Raw genomic sequence first — 18,487 nt, 5'->3', positions numbered from 1 at the left:
CTTTTAAAAATCATCTCTAGGAACAGCCCCTGTCGGGGCCTGCTGTCTTCCAAGGTTGGCACTCATTACTATCTTACTCAGAGCAGCCATGGTTGCCCACAAGAGACCTCTCCGAGGTCTTTTGATAGTCCTTCACAGAAGGAAGGCATGGGGAGGGTCACTAGATCTCCACCCAAAATTCTGGCCACTCATTATATTCTGTTCATTTTTCTCTGAGCTACGTACAATGATGCTCCAGCTGCATGTGGATCCATTGCTAGGACACAGAGAAGGTGGACGGTGAACTGAAGAGGAATCTCCATCTCTGCAGATGGGGAGGTTGCCATCCACACCGGGGTGAGTCTTTGTGCTGATATGGGTGTTTGGGGGCGGGGGTGACCTATATTCCTGTAAGTAATCCCTCATCCATGCCTCTGCTGGACTTGGGTGGACTCATTTCCTTGGTCTGTCAGTGACCTGTCTGGGCTGAGTAGATATTTGCCTTGTCTTCCTAGGAAAAGTCAATTCGACAGGCCTTCTAGCTGGGAGGGTAGCACTAAGGATCACTTTGGGAGTCCAAAGCATTGTGATCGCATGGTGACAGTGATGGAGTGACAGTAGTGATGGAGCTCAGGCATGAGGAGGGCCACAGAACAGGACACATGCTCTTGTCCAGGTGGACTCAATGATGGTAGAGGACCCTGTCAGCTGAGCTGACACCTTCGAGACCTGGTTATTCAAGTGTCTTTCTGTTGTAGGAGGATTCTAGCTGTGCGAGGCGTTCTGTCCACTGTTTGGGTTTGGGCTGTTTCTCTGCTCAGAGGAAGAGATGCCAAACACCAGGGATGCCAGACTGTCCAGAAGTTGAGGTTAGGATGTAGGAGCCAGATACTCTCAGGTTTTCTTGATGCTCTTCCCATTTGACTTCCTGGGAGCAGGCATAGATCCTGTTATGTTACGACATCTGAGATAACACTGCACGACATACTTTGTATCCATGAACTATTATTATTATTTTTTAATCTCCCAACTTTTATACAATCCTTTAAGGAGTTTTTCAAAACCTGTGATCTTTGTTGGCTAAATATTTAATGGATAAGTACCTAGCGGCTAAATAGTGTAACCTATAGACAAAACGGAAGTTAATCCCTTTGCCATTGATTGTGGAGGCTTATTCTGTTTGTCTTCTTAATACCAACAGTATCTTAAAGATTTATTTTGTGTTTATGTATGTGGGTATATAAAGTTGTATGCAGGCATGTCACTTATGTGCAAGTACCCCTGGACCTGGAGTTACTGACAGTTTTGGCTGCCATGTGGATACTGGGCATCATACTCTGGTCCTCACACCAAGAGGTGTGAACTCTCTTAACTGCTGGACCGTCCTTCAGCACCTTAAACAAATGTGTACCTTTATTGTTTCTGCTGGATTTTGAAGGAAATGTTAATTATTATTTTAAATATATGATACATTTTGGGAGTGTATGTATTCATATATACTATAACTTTGTACACATTTTTAAAGCTGAAGTTCATATAATTCAAAGGCTCTCATATTAATGTATATTATATTACTAATGACATGCAGAGAGGTCTGTGATTGGAAAAAATGGCAGACAAGGCAATTCACATCGGCATGCAGTGAAGAGCTTGCCCTTCTGTTTTATCCTCTTTTCTTCATCTGGTAGAAAAAGGTTATAGTTCCTTAGTGTGTATCCCTCACATTTATTGATAGGTTACTAACAGATGTTTTATGTCTGAAAAATAGATACAGACGCAGCTGGAGAGAAGGTTCAGCAAAGTGCATCCTGTTCTTTCAGATGACCTGAGTTATAGCCACCCGTAACTCCAGCAGCAGGAAAATCCTAGGCCTCAGGTCTCTGATGTCAACTGCACTCACAGGCACAGAAACAACCCCCATAGTTAAAACTAATAGAAACATACGAAAGTAGACATAAGAAAGATTATTATGTATATTTTGAGATTGTAAAACATATAGCTTTCTGCTCAGTGTCTTTAATATGTCATTATTAAAAACTATAGTTTATATTAAGCCTACTCAATATTGGATATACTATTAGCTGTTTAAGGTGAGCGATACACTGTAAGGAGATATTTGTAACTTTGTGTTTTTTTCCTAAGAGTTTTACCTCCTCTTGGTCTTCTTTTCTTTGATGGAAGCTTCCAGAGCAACCCTTATTTGTAAGTGGACAGGACATTCTTGACTCTCCCCTGCTACCAGCAGCCCTCTGCTTATATGTTGCCATTAAGCATAAAACTGCCTCTCAGTTTTGAGACAGTTTAATCATGCTGGATTGGGTCAGGTACTACTTGTTCCTCGCATCCTATAATTTTTAGAGCAATGGATGTCAAACTTGGCAATTAATTCTTCATATTTACCAGGATGATTGTATTTTAATTGAACTGAAACATACAATACACTGTATAACGTTAATTTTTTTTCTAATGGCTGTAAATAACTATGCTTTTGGTATTTCGTTGAATCAAATTTTCCCATGTGTTTTAGAGTGTCTGCAGCAATCTGATGAAGCAAGATTGGTTTATAGTTCTGGTACTCAATAATGTGCATGTGTACTGACAAAAAGGAACAGAAACAAATCAAACTGCTTGTAGTGATCTTGTGCATGTTGAGAGGTGTAATAATGGGTCCCTTCTATCACTCTTTCCTAAAATTAAATTTGTATTTTTAAATGGCAACAGTGAGCATGGTATCAATTATCTACTGCTCTGTCTAAGACTTTTGCACAAAAACATCACGACTAAAATAAGCATTCTAGTCACCCACAATTGTGCTGGGTACACCGATTTAAGTTAGCTTTAGCAGGATGTTTCTTGTATTGGTCTTTCCCAAAGGGACTCATTCTGACATAGTTCACATGGGGGGTGGTAGTGGATCTAGGGAACCTCAGATGAGATGACTGCTTTTCTGTCATTTTTTTTTTTGAAAGAAGCAGGGAAATCTTATTGCAAGAACACAAACACAGGGCTGGCGGCAACTGTTGCAGATTTTATAACCATCCATAAGTATTGTTACAAATAAAAGTAGTGCATTGTGAGAAGAAGCAAAAAAAGGGCTGTGGGGCAGGTGACATCAGTGGTCCAGTGGTTAAGAGCACTTGTTGCTCTTCAGAGGATGGGAGTTCCCAGCACCCACACCAAGTAGTTATAACTCTGGCTCTAGGGGATCTGACAGTCTTGTCTGCCCTTCACAGACACCTGCACACACATGGTACACACACATACACTCAGACACACAGGCATACACATAAATCACAAATACATTTTAAAATAGATAATACCAGGTGCTGATAGGCTATGGCAATATACTCTTTTACATATTGCTGAGAGACCAATTACAAGTATAATAAAAATGATTTAATGTTGTATTTGGCGAGTGGCGAAACATGAATAAACTTTGACCTAGTTCTCTATAAGTCGTACTTAGGCTAAGGAAATAGGGTTTCACACAAATGAATTATGTGGGAGGATTTTTATGTACACAGTTATTTGCACATGAAAAACTAGATCACAGCCTGAGTGTCATCAAGTCATTAGAAAAGTTAGTGTCAGCAGAAAGCATCTCCATAGGCTGAAAGGGTTTTATCTTAGATTAAGAAGTTAAACATAAATAGTTGATTCCTTATGATCACGGTTTTAAAAAAGTGTGTGTGTGTGTGTGTGTGTGTGTGTGTGTGTGTGTGTGCGTGCATGCGTGCTAAGGCACATGGATGGAGGTGAGAGGACAGCTTGTAGGAGCCAGTTCTCTCCTTCCACCATGTGAGTCCTGGGGATGAAGTCAGGGTTGTCCCACTGTTGGGGAAAACCTGCTACTCTTGAAACATCCTGCTAGCTCCATTAGCCTAGCTTTGGACATGGATATGCAAATTATCATACATGCTTATTATAATATGTGTATATCTAGCCTTCATATATTAAAACTGGAAAATATATGGGCATAGTACTTTCAATTGTTTGGGGGGTCATGATTGGCTTACTTGTTAGTTTTATGTTACTGTGGTTACTAGAGCCATGGACATCATACCGTACCACCTGAATAATTATGCACAAGACAGGGTAGATTGTAGCCTCTGTCCCATGTTCTGTAAGGTTGACAACTTTTCCATGAGTTCTGTGCTTTATTTCCTGAGGACTTTCATTCTCACCATACAGGTAGATGGTGATGTTCTACCTCCAGAATTCTACAGCCATCTGGTCTCTTTACTGTTCTCGTGTCTCTTTCCTGAATCATACTGATGTATGAGAACAATCCCTTCTCCTTTGTTTCCACTGCCAACCCTCTCCCTGTTAATCTGTAATATGAAGCAGTTGTATATAATAGAGTCTACCAAGTATCTTTGGATAATAGAGATGGGGTGTTGTCATATACCATAGACAATAAAGACACCCAACATCAGACCAAAGATATTGAAAAGTCTGTTTCAGTTGTGGCTCCCACTGATAGTCTTGTGAAGACTCCAGACCATTTCCAAGGGTGATGCATACAACAAGATACATGGGATTACAAAGAAAATTAATTATGCTGGAAAAAATGTCTCACTCACATTAATTTGAATGGTTTAGGGACATGTATGCTACATTGCTAATAATGCCTTGAATAATATTACAGAGTGGCTGCCCAGAAAGTGGATGTGATATCTAAGTCAGAATAAGTACAGATAGTGTGAGAGCTATGTAGCTACTGTAACATGGTATTAAAGGATCTGTGATTGATTACAATGTTGCAAAACTCGTCATGAGTTACTGCATTCATAGTTGGAGAAAATGCCCATATTTTCTTTGAGGTGGATGAAGGCAAGGGCATGGTTGTTTTCCATCTTATAGTCTAGGACCTCCTGAGTTCCAGCGGTGGGTAACTAAAATCAGTGGGCTTGGACCAAGGCCCTTGGCAGTAGCAGCATTCCTCTCATGCTAGGTCCATTTGGGCTTTTTGACTCTGGGCAGTGCTCATGGGCAATGCCACGCCACACTGAACCATTATGCTTTTATTCTTCACCTTTTCCACCTCTCCCCATTTGTTCTGGGAAACCTAATTTGTCTTACCCTCTTCATTTGAATGGTTTTGCAACCTCTGATTCCTAATTTTAAAGTCAGCTCTTTTCTTACCTTTACACAATTCCTAACAGTGTGGTCCCATTCCAAAGGGCCATTCATCTATTCCTCTTGGATTTTAATAGGCAACATCCAACATCCCCTGAGCATTTTCTGTGTCCAGGCACAGTTCTGAGAAGGGCTTTATAGTTCTTCAAGCCACATAGATAGAAGGCTCTAGAACCCAGGCTCTCAAACAGTCTGCACTGTGGAGTACTAGAAGAAATAAAACCAAGAATGGTCTTTTTAATAGCATTGAGCAAAGTATTTGCTTATCACTGTAACCAAAATACCCAACAAGAGACAATCTAATGGAGAAAGTGTTCATTCTAGCTGACGATAGCTTTTAGTTGATCAAGACAGGGAAGGTATGGGCACCAACACAACATTTTCTGTCGTATCTGGAGCTTTGATAAGAGACAGGAACCTGCGAGGATGGACAGGAGCCAGGAATGATTCTAGTCTTCAAGATCCTGTCCCTAGGACTGGCTTCTGATAGCCAGGTCTTACCTCCTAAAGGCTCCACAGTTTTCAGAGAACACACCATAAACTAGGGATGGAGTGCATAGCTGTCTTTAGATGGTAATTGTTTCCAAGCAATTGTTTGTTCTGCCCATGGATAAATCTTCCACGGCACTGCTGACTTTCACTCCCTTTCTGCCTAGTCTCCTGACTATAAGGGAACCTCTAGGAGAAAGCCAGTGTGTAGCACAAGAAAGATGGGGACACTGATTCCAAGAGGCAGAGAAGGAACGTGTTTGTACAGATCCTGGATCTTGGCTGTTCTGGCCCTGGGTGGAGCCTGCACTGCACTCTGTCTCATTGCAAGACCATGCTCTCCTCCCAAAGGCACTCTTAGGTTGAGGCTGGCTCCAGTTGGTTTGCATTTCATTTAAGGAAGGGAGCACACATCATTAGTAAAGCTCTGTCTGTGTTGGGAAGGTCCTATCATTCCCCATCATCCTTGTTCTAGAACTATCCTAATCTATTGCTAGCAAGGTGAGAATGGAGACAGAAGTGACTTTAGGAAATGCTTGAAGATGATTATTGTAATTAATGCCTCCTCTGTGCCTCAGATCGCCCAATAACACACGCCTTCTCTTGTGTTTCTGGGGCAGTCAGATACATACATGCCTCCTATCTTAGCCATACAGTTTAGTAAAATAAAAGGCCTTCTATTGTCCATGAAAGATTATTTGTTGACTGTGTGTATTTCCAAGTTACTAGAATTGCATGCCTGAGGGCAAAGGTCTACTGTGGGTCTTTTGTGGGTCTTCTGTGGGTCTCCTGGAACAGTATCGGCGGAGGACAGAGGGCTTATGATTATCCCTAGATTTCCAATGTTTGGTGGATTATGATATTGGGAGGGAGGAGCCTTCCATCTTAATTTGCATTAAAATTTTTATATTTATTTACTTACAATGTACGTGGTATGTATTCTGTGGGTATGGCAGAAGCATGGTAGTATACATGCCTGTCCAGACATGTGTGCCTATGAGCATGCACGCAGAAGCCAGAAGAGGACACTAAGTGTCTTCCTCCATCATTCTTTGCCTTATTGTCTTGACATAAAGGGTCTCACTGCACTGGAAGCTTCCTATTTCAAATAGATTTGCCAGCCAGTGAGCCTCCAGCATCTCCCTGTCTCCACCTTCCGGTTCTGGGGTTACAAGCACATTGTAGTCATGCCTCACTCTTTACTTGAGTGCTGGGGATTCAAAAGGAGGTCCTAATTCCCGACCCTCTACCCCACTGAACCACCATTCTAGCCCTGGATTTCTATTTTAAAATCAGCTTCTTGTTCCTACCCCCAAAATGCTGGCCCATAACTTACTTCACTTACTTCAAGCAATCGTCTCCCAACGTTTGCTGTAAACTGCATTTTATACTAATACTTTCCTCTTGAAGTTAGTCTCCATGTCAACAAATGCCTGCTGTCCTCTAAGGAACCTGGCTTCGTCTTATTTATTTTGGGTCACCTGCATAGGAGACTATGGTCATGTATGAGCTCAACCCAAAGCTGTGGCTTACCACTGACAGTGACGTTTAAAACTTGAAACTTGTAGCATATTTGGGAAGTGGTGGGCAATACAAGGCAGAGGGCAAGGGTGGTTGTTTTATTCAGAATTCTCCCTTAAAATGAAAGAAGTTCAGCTCAATAGGACAAAGCAAGGCAGGCAACATTTTGGCTTAGACAATAGAGCATTCAGGTCTGGTTGGATCTAGGTCATCCAATAATCTGGTCAGTGCAAACCCCGCCCCCCCCCCCCCCATCCATTACCATCAGTGTGAGTTACCGTCAGCGACAGCCCCTTTTGCCCAGTGGCAGTGAGTGATGCCTAGCTGTTCTAGGCTTGCTCATTCCAGCAGTGTGGCCCCCAGTGAGATAAAAGATAAACAGTTGAAACTAAAGACCCTTCCTTTGCTCCTAAATGACCATCTTTCTCAGTATCTGTAGAACAGATGGACTCCAGCCTTGGTGTTAAGTTTTGGATACTTTAGCATGGGGAAGGGAGGTAAAGATGTATTTAGGGAAGTTTAAAGCAATAAGTGATCCATGGCAGTCTAGATATCCAGGATGCTCCCATGGGGCCAGAAGATGAGCAGACACTTGACAAGGGTGAGAGGCATGACAAGGAACTGAAGAGGTGGCCGTGTGACAGTGGTAAAAGCAGTGGAGGCTGGTGATTGTGAGAGACAGGGGCACCTCCTATGTTTTGCTTCAGATTGCACTGGTTCCAAGACCACAGTCCAGCTCTCCTGGGAGAGATGCATGATTTCCTGTGGTTTTTCCCTTTCGGGACAGAGCGGGCTGCAAATTTGTCTCAGAAGATGTCCATCTGCGGGTGTTTGAGTCAGCAAGCTCCCCACGCCGGTGGAGGCAGATCACATGGCAGCTTGGAAACAAACCTATGCATGTTAGAAAAAAAATCAGAGCAAAACAAGTGTCCACCCTCCACCCCCCAGACAGCAGGAAGTGTGGTCAGCTTCCTCTGAGCAGCAGGAGAGGTGAAAAGGCAGGATGGGGGGTCATTGGCTTTCACTAATGAAGAGGCACAGAAACTGCTGATTTAAAGAAGAAGAAGAATAAAAAGCACCCCAGGGGACATTTTATTGCACTTAGAGAATGTTCAATTTCATCCCTCATATAAAAAAAGGAGAAAAGGGGAGCAGTTTGATTTTCATAAAAGTCGATAGATTAATATGAAAAGAAAATGTTCCCTGCCAAGAACGAAGCCACTGTTGTGTGTGGATGTGGCTGTCTGAGCTGACTCCGCCAGCTTCATGTGAGTGCTTGTGTTTGGCTTGCAGATCCCTTGTTCTGTAAAACCTATTTCAGGAACACTTTGAAATGACTGCCCAGTGATGGCAGCCTCATTTGGGATGTATTATAATGTCATTAGGAGGGGCTATATCACTTGGTATAATGTCAGACACATTGTAGCCTGTGGTTTTACGATGTGGACAAATATCACACTCAGGAATAAGATGGCTCTGAACAAATCAATTCCATCTGGGTCTTACCGTAACTACAGTTTTCCCTTCTGCTGTGTTTGTGTGGGGGTGGTGGGGTGTATCGCCTTCATACAAAACCATGACTTTCTCTCCTGCAGAGTCTTTCTCTTCTGCATCTCTTCCTCCTCCTCCTCCTCCTCCTCCTCCTCCTCCTCCTCCTCCTCCTTCTTCTTCTTCTTCTTCTTCTTCTTCTTCTCCCACTCTACACTGGGGGAGACAGGGGGCTGGTGGAGGGAGAGAAAAGGAGGAGGAAGGGAGGAGAGGTCAGGGCAGAGGAGAGGAGGGGAGAAGAGTGGAGGAGAAAAACCCTTACAGTTTAATAAGACATCCATCAAAAAAAAAAAAAACTTGTAGAAGGGAGAAGGTGATCGAGGGGGGAAAGGTTACTGGTTTTATGTCATATTTGCCATGTGGTAGATATTTTCACATCTTCCTTATCTACCCTTGTAACAAGTCTGCACAGTGTATGGACATCACATAGTTATTTACAAATGCAGGGATGTTATGTGGTCCGTGACCGTATCTTGCTGGAAGCTGCTCAATTACTAAGTGGAAGAGCTGGGTTCTGTGGTTTATTTGAAGTGTACTTTGGACTCTATGCTCTCTCATGCCACTTTGCTATCCTTCATTGTCTGTCCATTTATAAACCAATTATGCACAGGAGAGGAGGGGGTTGAAAATAGGGGTACCTGCCGTGTTTGGCTAAAAATATGCTCATTGTCAAGTTGTATAGAAACATGATGTTATCTCTCTGGAGAAGGATTTGACAATTTCTTGATGAAGTTGAGTATCTGCTTACTGTGTGACATATCGTTATTATAAAAAGATGTTAACAACAATGTTCACAGCAGCTACTGTACAAAAGTAAAACAAACAAACAGACAAACAAAAAAACAGGGAAAAGAAAAAACTCAAATGCTCATCTACAGAGAAAGAAAATGTTGGTATGTTCATAAAATAGAATACTACACAACAATGAAAAATGTAAGTTAATCAGACATGAAATGGCCTAAATGACTTTTTAAAATATTGTATTTAGTGAAGTGAGACCAATCCTAATGGGTTATAATGTACAATTCTAGTTATATACATTTGAAAAAGAGAGGTTAAAAAATAGAAGGTAAAATCAGTTTTTAAAGTTTCCTTCTGGAGCAATGAAATGTGGTAATTATTTATGCCTAAGTAAGAATTCATTGAGTTATGTACAAATGGTCTTCTTTTTATAGAGTAAGGCAGATCACAGGGAAAAGTTCAACAAAAAGGAAGGGACACTCACACACATCACTTGCAACATTTTGATAATTGGCCCATTTGTTCATTTCAACCCTATGAGAAAGGATAAAATAAAGTTAGTGCACAAAGGTTTGTGTTGTGCAGCGATGGTAGATACTGGCTCTGAAAGAGACAATATCCAGATGGAAGCTTGATTATCTGTTGATAATATCAACAGATATTAATGTAGAAATCGATGTTCATTCTCTTCCCTTGGTAAACTATAAAGTGCAACTCTTCCAAGCTCCCTATGCATTTCCTCATTCTTTTCTTTCCCCCAAATAAATATGATCATGGAACACTTGTATATCAAAGAGTGTGATGGGTCAGTGGATTTTGGGAGAAAAGAAATAAGGAGGGCCTACCACTCTTGTGGTATCAGGGTACAAAGAACTGCTTTGTACAACATTTATTTTACAGCATTATTTTCAGAAGGTGTCTGTAGGTCAACCCATAAATTGGCATAAGGACCTGTTTAGTTCTGCAAAAAAATAGCCAAAATGAGCATTCATTTATTCAAACAGATAGGTGTCAAAGCCACAGGATGCTACCCTGGAAGGCTACTGTCTAGGAATGCAAAGTTGACTTCATTACTTGGTACTTCTAAGGGCTGTATAGATGGGTTGGGCTTCTGTGGCATTTTCCTAGCTCCATTGTTTTCTCTCGGGATTAGCCTAAGTGTAGCCTAAGAGGAAAGTTCTCAAGTCAACTGAGGTTGTACAGACAGAAAGCCTAAGCAGGTAAAAATTTATGGTCTGGGCCTGCTTTCTGTTGTGTGACAAAAGAAACCGAGGTGAGCAACTTAGAGAGGATTTGTTTTGGCCTGTGGTTACTGTTCACGTCTGGCTAGCTCTGTGGCCTTGAAGCCTCGGTTGAGATTAGACATCATGACAGTGAGCACAGATGCTGAGGGAAAGGAAGAGATGGAGGAAAGGTGACAGACAAATTATCTCTGGAGGGGAATATCCCAGTAGGTATACTTCCTTCAATGTGACCCTATCTCCTAAAGTTTCCACTAACTTCCAACTGACCATTAAGCTATGAATCCATCAGTGAATTAATGAGGGCAGAACCCTTGTGACCCAGTCATCTCCCAAAGGCCAACCTCTGAATGCTGCCACACTGGGGAGCAGACTTCAGCACGTGAGCTTTTAGAGGGGAGCAGTTAAGATCCAATCATAATGATGCCTTGTTTTCTCCTTAATCCTTGCTGCTCTTAATCCCCACGGACTTTTCCTTTTCCTTTGGTGTGGTGCATGAAGACCTCCTGAGCCTCTCTGCTTCCTCTGTGGTTGAAATGAGTGACTCTGATGTTTAGCTAATGGCATCTTCTTACTTTATTCTGGAGGCTGTTCTGAACAGTCAATGGGAGTGTGTTGCCTGGGTCACGATGAATAGAACAGTCATAGTCTGATGGTAAACATGAAGTCAAGTTGTGTTAAATTCTAGTCTAGTCCTTTGTGCTGTGGACCATGCTATATTTCCACTTACACAGTTGAAGGCAAGTACGCAGACAGTTGATATCACCCTCTGTTGGAGTGGAAACTGTCTGGGCTGACATAAGAGCCAATGCTGAGTTCAGTAACACAAGCCTGATTCTGGGTATAGATGTTGGCCCGGTAATAGGCTAAAGTCAGAATTACTCATCGATACTCATGGTTACCTGGACCAAGATTTGTACCCTCTGTCTGCATGACAAGAAGTCATATGCAGGGGATCATACAAACCCAAGTCCCAAGTCAGTGATTGCTATTAATTCATGAAACATGAGGATGGTAGAACTATTAAAAATGGAAGCCCTTGGACCAATTCATAGTGTTCCTTATAAAACGATTGTTTTCCTCATGCTTCGTGACACTTAAAGCTGTAATCTGCTGAGTCTGAAACAGTGCCTAAATGTTATTTTTCCATGGACTCTGGTCATTCTTTGCTTACTTAGCGAATTCGAAGAATATTTATTTAGCACCTACCATGTGCCAGGCAATAGGAACAAAGAAGTGGGGACATTTCCTTTTGATACAGGACTTAGAGTCCATGGGCTGAGACATCTGGCAAAGACATGGCATACAGTGTCTGTGATGAGATGTATTGCTCATGAGATGCAAGATGTGTCTAGTAGGCAATGGAGAAAATGAGAATGGGGTGTGGTTGTAGTTAGATGATAGGGGATGGGTTTTTAAAATAGGAGCTATTGAGGCTGAGACCAGATAAATAAGGGAGGAGGTTGTATGATTTCCTGGGGGTGGGGGTGGGGGTGGGGATGGGGAAGTATGATGTTCTTGTGTGCTTCTCCTTTGCTGTGATAAGCACCAAGTCTATTAGCAACTTAGGGGAGGAAAGAGTTTATTTGGCTTAAACTCCTAGGTCGTGGTCCACTGGTGAATGAAGTTAGGACAGGAAATCAAGCAACAACTGAAGCAAAACTCATGGATGAATATGCTGCTTATTAGATTGCTCTATGCTATGCTTTTATATAGCCCAGGCCTATCTGCCTAGGGATGGTTCTGCCATAGTGGGCTGGACCTTACACATGCCAATCATCAATCAAGGCAATTTACCACAGACATGGAAACAAGCCTATCTGATCTGGGCAATTCCTTCACTGGGGTTTCTTTTCGTAGGTGACTCTAGGTTGTGCCAAGTTGGTAATAAAAGCCAATTGATACAGTAACATGTTAGGGTCTTATCCCGCCCTTGAACAGTTATGTTTTAGCAATGGTTTAGTAGTAGTAGGGGTACCTAGATGGTTCTGACATCAAATGTTTCCTTCTGTGTAACATAACCGTTTGTGTAGAATGTCCTCAGGATTGGGACATTTGCAAGAAGCTTTAGGGTCTGTCTCACACAGCTCCTGTTTGTTAGTCCTTTCATTTCTTTCCCCATCTCTGTCTGTCATCAAATCTCAAAATCTCACTGGCTTTATATTATAGGAATACAGTTTCTTCAGCTCCAACTTCATTCTAGTGTGACATATCAAACTTACGTATGTGTTTGATAGAACATGGTCTTTTAGTAAGGGGTACATTTTCTTTCAGAGGCAACAAGGATTAAAGAGAACAATGTTCCTAGTGAAGTACCACAGGCTACATCTCCTATGAATGCTGGCCTGGCATGGTAGCTGAACCTACAATGGCATACTGGGTGAGAGGATGAGGGGATGGGTATTGCAGACAAAAATTATCCAGGCCTGGGATGTGGCTCTGCAGTAGTATACTTGCTGAGCACACATAAGGCCCTAGGTTGCTTCCACAGCAACAGAGGGAAAAATGAAATAAAAGAGACCAACTCCAGTAGGTAGACATAGCTCCAGGTGGAGGGATGGGGCCATCAACCCAAGTTCCAAAATTTTAAGCTAGAATTCCTGTCTAAGAGAAATGTAGGGACAAAAATGGAGCAGCAACTGAAGGAAAGGTCATCCTGTGATCCATCCCATGGGCTGGCACCAAACCCTGACTCTATTACTGATGCTATATTGTAGTTGCATACAGAAGCCTAGCATGGCTGTCATTTGGGAGGCTCTACCAGTACCCGATTGAGGCAGATGCAGACACGTATAGTCAACATTGAACTGAAGTCAGGGACCTCTATGGAAAAGTTAGGGGAAGGATTGAAGGATCTGAAGGGGTGGCAACCCCCCTAGGAAGACCAATAGTGTGAGCTAACCTGGACCCCTGGGAGCTCCCAGAGACTAAGCCACCAATCATAGAATATATCTGGGCTTTTCTGAGGACCCTGGAACATACATAGCAGAGGACTGCCTTGTTTGTCCTCAGTGGGAAAGGATGAGTCTAATCCTGTAGAGACTTTATGTCCTGGAGAAGGATCACGCACCCTCTCAGAGGCAAAGGGGAGGTAGAATGGGGTGCAGAACTCTAGGAGAGGGAACAAGGATAGAGGGACATCTGAAATGTAAATAAATAAAATGATTAATATAAACGAAAGAAAAAGAATCAAGTCTAGATGAGACCAGCATTCCATTGTGAAAACAGGAAGCGCAACATAGACCTTAGGCTAGACAGACAACCTGCTTGCCTTCATTCTCTCAGGCTCGTGCATTGAAGATGTGCCTGAGGGCCTGCAAGAGCCAAGGGTTCCATGATATCTCACTTGGGAGGCCCAGACACACAGTTATAGGAGGTGGAAGGCTGCAGAGGTGTTTGTTGAAGGCCTCATGCACAGCCAAAGAGCCACAACTATGAAGAGCACCCTGTGGTAAGTTCTTTGTTGGTGGAGAAGGACTAGCAAAGGTGCCCTGCCTGTGGGGAGGCAACCTGTCACAGTATCTCTTAGGAACATTCTCATTGTTCCACCAAGTCTACCAGAAATGTCACCTAAAGAGGTACTTTATGCAACACACACAGGGGCTGTCTGTTGAATTAATGCTTGTACTAAGAAATCACTAGAAACGAACTTGGAGTCCATAATCAGGAACCAGGTGAACTTTCGAAGATAGAGACATTTCCAGTAGACTCTAACTGAAGCCGCTGAGAAGAAAGCAGACACTGTTCACCGACTGAATTGGAATAATAGCCAAGCTGAATCTGTCCAGAGGACAGAGGGCTACAATGTGTATACAGCAGGCGTTGTCCACAGTCGTAGAACAATGTCTTCATGTAGACAGGGAAGGCATGGTGGCTATTAGTCAGGCTGTGTCTCACTCCCGTGGCATGTCACTCCTGTCCTGGGTGTCCTGGCATCCTGGGATCTTTTGTGGGTGGTCTTTCAACACAGCAGAGTTCCATCTCTGTCTCAGCTCCTCCAGGGATGCAGCTGCCTGGCTGTTTCTGGGCTGCTAATTTGTACGGAGTGTCTGTCTATCCAACCCTGGTTGGGGCTCTGAGAAGCTCCAAGCAGGGTCTCTCTCATGTTATTGTGCCCAGTCAGTCCCTTGCTTGCTTGTGCAGATTCTCAGTTGGGTCATTTTCTAGATTCTCGATAGCTCTATTAAGAAAAAAACTTTGCATGCTTTCTTACTTTCTTCTTTTTTTTCCACTTTTTTTATTAGATATTTTATTTATTTACATATCAAGTGTTATTCCCTTTCCTGGTTTTCCCACAACCCTCTCTATTTCCCCTCTCCCCTCACCCCCTGCTCACCAACCTACCCACTCATACTTCCTGGCCCTGGCATTTCTCTATACTGTGGCATAGAACCTTCACAGGACCAAGGGCCTCTCCTCCCACTGATGACCGAATAGGCCATCCTCTGCTACCTATGCAACTGGAGCCATGAATCCCTTTCTTAAGGGGTTTTGTTCACAGAGTATGCTCAGCCAAACTGAGCTCTGCGGCAACCCTTCCCAGATCTCAGAGCTGAAGCCCATCCTTGCTCTGTGGCTTCTCCCCTGATGCATTCTTGGCCTCTGCCTGAAGTTCTGGCAAGATAGGGGGAGAGTTCTGGTTCATGGATTTTAAAGAATTGTTTCTCATTTGTGTCTATGCCAATGTGACTTCTTGTTTAAAAACCACAAAGCTTAAGCTTCAGAGCTAAGTAGGTAAACACTAATGAATCTGGAAACAATCTGGAGTAAGCAAGTCTTGTTTGTGGACCTGCAGAGGCTGTGAGAAGGGAGGTGGTCTGGCTGTAGCTCCTGGGGGTACTGATGGCTCTGCCCAAAGGAGCGCCTACTTAGCATTGAGGATATAAATAAGTTTTCCAGCAACTTATTGGGTCTTTCTCCACTTAGGAATATTGATTTCTGTCCTCTTAACCTGGAGTGGCTCAGAATGGATGACTTTCTCTGAGTCTGGCCAGGAGGCAGGAGGGTGTGGCGCCACTTGGGCGGGATGGGTGACTTTGCAGGAAGGGGATTTCAGGGAGCAGCTGCTGTCCCCTTGGGATGGGCTGATGATGTCAAAACTTGGAGACACCATAAAAACCTGGCCCGGTTTCTCCATGGGAGGAGGGAGAGCTGCTGCAGCCTCATCAAGCCACTTACTTTTAATGAGATACAAAATTGTGTCTGTTTCACAATTATGATGCGTATCAGATTAATTATATGTACGGTGGCATGTTCAACTGAGAACATGGAAATTGGAACAGAAGTTTCCATGCTGTGGGCTTCACCTGCTTCCTCTGACATGTTTTGTTTTCCCTCTGCATCTTTCCCTCAGAGGTTTCTAGAGGTTTAGGCTGCTTATGTTCCTGGTAGACAATCAACATCTCCCTGCTTTCAAAATCTAACTAGGGAACACTGGAATCCCATGACTCGAGGGCGAAGGAGACCGAACAAATACCAAGCCTGATAAAAATACTGTGGTGTTTGATAGCCCACTCAAACACGCCTGGCTTCAATTTGCAGGGATTTTCTCATTTGTTAAATGACACACACACAAAGATCTAATAAAAATGCTGTGGCTAAAGGTCTCTAGAAAGTACTAGAAAAGCAAGTTCCGAGTCATTGCTGCATTTGTTACTAATTATGGGGAAAGATATTGACCCCGTGACTTGGAGCTGATGTGCTGATGGAGCTGAGATGCCTTGGCTTAAGTCACTTTCTGATGCCCACGGAGCTTGGGGATGGGGGCGGGGGGGAGGGCTCCTCAACAGACCACTGCATTGCTGCGTAAAGAACTTTGTGAGGGCTCCTGAGAGATCCAGGATCTTCTTCAGGAAAAAGCAGACAATGCGAGAGGTGGCTTGTGAGAAGGAAGGTTGGCTGTCTACCACATCCTGGGCCTTGCCCTTCTTACTGGGGAGCCGCTGAAGGTGCTCCTAAACTTCTGAGAGGCACTCATGTTTAGAGACACTTTTCCACACCTAGTCCCATACAGCGACTCCCAGGAAGGCCTGTAAGTCTAAGTCCTGGTTGATGGTAACTGCCCGGTGCACTGGCAGACATATGATTCAAGATGGACCTGTTTATTAAGATGTCACCCAGCCCTTCTCCAAGTCATTCATTCATTCATTCATTCATTCATTCATTCATTCATTCATTCCTTGAGATGGGGTCATATGTAGTCCAGGCTGGCATTGAAACTAAAGAGCCAACTTCTGTCCTTGAACTTCTGATCCTTCTGCTTCCTCCTCCTGAGTGCTGGGATACCAGGGATGTAACACCGAGCCCAGTTTTATGTGGTGTTGAGGATAGAACCCAGTTTCATGCATGTTAGGCAAGCGCTCTACCAACTGAGTTACATCTCCCAGCCCTCTTCTGGTCACACTTCACCAGAGCTCCTGTGTACTTCTCCAAGCACTCAGCCCCTAGGAAACATAGCAAGATCTAACTGTACCCCTGGAAACTTTGTAACCAAGTGAGGAAGGCAAGGAAAAAAAAAAGCATAGCTCACAATGGTGGAGGGCAGCCCACAGAGATTAGAGTAAATGCTGTCTTTGGTGGTCCTGATTTTGCACAGGAAATGATGGTTGAAATGTCAAGAGAAAGGCTCCAGGTGAACATGATGGAGAGGAAAAAGAGACCTGGGGATGGGGGTGGGGAGGAAGATATTATTTCTGGCTAAAGATTTGGGTGACAAAAGGCAAAGAGGCTTGAAATTGCAGTTGGTTCTGAGGGCCCCGAAGACTCATCTCACAGAAATAGGTTTCTAATGGTGTGTCTGAATCATTCTATCTAATCTAATTTAATTCAGTGAATGCCTTTTGAGTCACAGCCAGGGCTCTGTCCAGGAACCTGGTGTCACCCATGAGGGTGGGAGTGAATGGAGACCAAGGTGCAAGGCCTGGGCTTTGTCCAGGTAAAGTTTCGAATCTAGGAGAGGTAAAGGCGTGCAGAGGCTTGTCTGAGACACAAGGCGGGGGCGTGACAGGGAGGTGTGGGAAATGGAGGAGAGACTGTGCACGGGACGGGCTACCCAGGAAGGCTTTATATTGAAAGATGAATTAGAATGTAGACCCTGTAAGCCTAGGAGATGGAAGATGGCCTCGTATTCGGACAGGACAAAGGCAGAGGAAGCTAGGCACATGAAATGATTCAATCACCGATGTGTCTGCCACGCAAAATATGAGTGAACAAACCAGAGCATGAGTCAGAGCTCCTGGTATGGTTGAGAGGTAGACAGGAATGACTGGGGGATCCTAGCTTTCCCCAGGAGGGGTGCACATTTCAATTCTCCACAGAGGAGTCTGCTGTCTTGGACACAGGTAGGACTGACTTCCTGTGGCTGAAAAGAAGGCAATGCAGGTGTTGGGTGTAGGCAGATGAGGGTTCGAATCACTCAATCACTCACTTGTCTCTTGGTTGCCCTGTCACTTCAGGCAGTGCGCTTCCTTGTTCTGAGCTCCATGGTATTTTTTTTTCCAGAAGGGCAGGCATAAATAATAAGTATAAATAGTATATGTTATTTTTCATGTGAGTAACATCATTTTCTGGCAAGAAGTAGGGGGTGGCTTATCTGTGTCTTCTTCCTCTCCTTAGTTTAGGAAGTAGTGACTAGAGATACAGTTCTAGGTCCCCCAAAGCAGTTCTCACAAAAAGGGAGGCCCTGTGCTGTTCTGGAATGAATTGTCCATCATAAGATTGTATTCTCCTTTCCCCCACCTTAAACAGTATCCAGATGTTTCCTAAACTATCCCTAACACTTTTCTTTGAGACTTCTTGTGACCAGTAGTATAAAGTGTGAACTTGGTGGC

The sequence above is a fragment of the Mus caroli genome, chromosome 2 (genome assembly GCF_900094665.2).
Source record: "Mus caroli chromosome 2, CAROLI_EIJ_v1.1, whole genome shotgun sequence".
Taxonomy (NCBI): domain Eukaryota; kingdom Metazoa; phylum Chordata; class Mammalia; order Rodentia; family Muridae; genus Mus; species Mus caroli.
This window is presented reverse-complemented; position numbering follows the sequence as displayed.